We start from the raw sequence: 1,461 nt of genomic DNA, 5'->3' as shown, positions 1-1,461 counted from the left end.
GGCCAGCGGAGCAGCGCGCGAGGCGGGCCCGCAGAAGTGGGTCAGGAGCCACTGGGCATGCTCCGGGCGGGCCGGGCGCTGCGGGTCGCCCGGGGTCGGCGCCGCCGCGGCCGCTCGTCACGACGCCCGGGCCGGCTCGGGGGACGCGCGTCGCGCGGGGACGGGGCCCCCGCCGCGGGCCACGCGCGCGGGTGGCTGGCGCGGTCTGACTTAAGTAGGGGTCAAAGCCAGACCTTTCCCTAAAAGACTGAAATTAGGAATCATTTTTTAACAGTTGTATGGCACCTCGAATAACACATTTTGGCTCAAATAATTTTTCGGCCTGTCTTTCAAGAAAAACCTTTAAGTATTTAATAAGCATTTTTGACGATTGCACTGGAGCACTAAATTATACCTTTTATTGAATATTACATCCGCGTGCCTGCTCTCAAATCAGTCCGCAGCATTACACTCCCTTTCCTTCGCGGGCATCTCTGCATCGCTCTGGCTGTTTCCTCCCCGCCGGCCCCCTTTGAAATTCGCCGAGAACCTGCAAAATGCCCTCGTGTGTATCAGAGACACTCGAGGTGGGTGTGGGGCATTTGCTTTTAATCCTCATTGCAGAAGAGGCGACTGACATGGAGAAAGTTACAGGGAAGAGATCTCACAGGCTTGAGGTCAGTAAACTGGGGGACCAGAGCGAGCCCTTCCTGAGCCCAGGAGCGCGAGTGGGGTTCGTGAGGGAGGGAGACGCCCTCAGTGAGACCGCCCAGCCCTCTTGGCTTCAGCGTGGCTGCAGACACGCCCTGTAGAGGAAGGTCCCTCCTGGGAGGGTACGTTTCCTCGCGGCCCTCCCCTGGAATCCTGCCGTGCCGGGGCCCCCCAACCAACGGCCGAACCAGGGGGAACCCCCCGGGCCGGCCCCGCCCCACGCCCCGGAAACTGCCCGGGCCCGTGACATCCACACCGCCGGGGTCGAGTCTGGGAGAGGACCCGCAAGATGCCTTTCAACAGCGTGTGCTGCCGCTTCTGACGCCCGAAGCTCTCTGCCCCCGTCTACACGACGTGAACCTTCCGTGGTCCTCCCACCTCGCTGTTCCTTCCCGTGCTCCTTCACCAGGTTCTCGCCTCGGCACCACCGCGGGCTCCTCCCTCCTGCTGTCCCTGAGGGCTGTCGTCCTGATGCCTGTCAGTGCCACGCGGTGGCGCAGTGCGTGCCCATGTGGCCTTGCGGTTGTTCATTGCTGAATCCTCTCGGGTGATCAGGCACAGGGTCTCACTAGTCGGTGTCTACCGTCAGTCCCCATTGGTTGTTAATATTCTGAGTGCCATCTTTGCCCCAAGCTGTATCTTCTTCTCCTTGTTTCCCTGAGTTAGGTTAGTCTCGGGCCAGTGTCCCCCGCATCCTAGCCAACCCGAATTACTGCCACGTGGGTTCACAGCTCCACGTACCTGCTAGTCCTTTTGTCTTTCCTTCCCCCT

The sequence above is a fragment of the Propithecus coquereli genome, unplaced genomic scaffold, assembly GCF_000956105.1.
Source record: "Propithecus coquereli isolate 6110/MARCELLA unplaced genomic scaffold, Pcoq_1.0 Scaffold53, whole genome shotgun sequence".
NCBI lineage: Eukaryota > Metazoa > Chordata > Mammalia > Primates > Indriidae > Propithecus > Propithecus coquereli.
Note: the sequence above shows the minus strand (reverse complement) of the source record.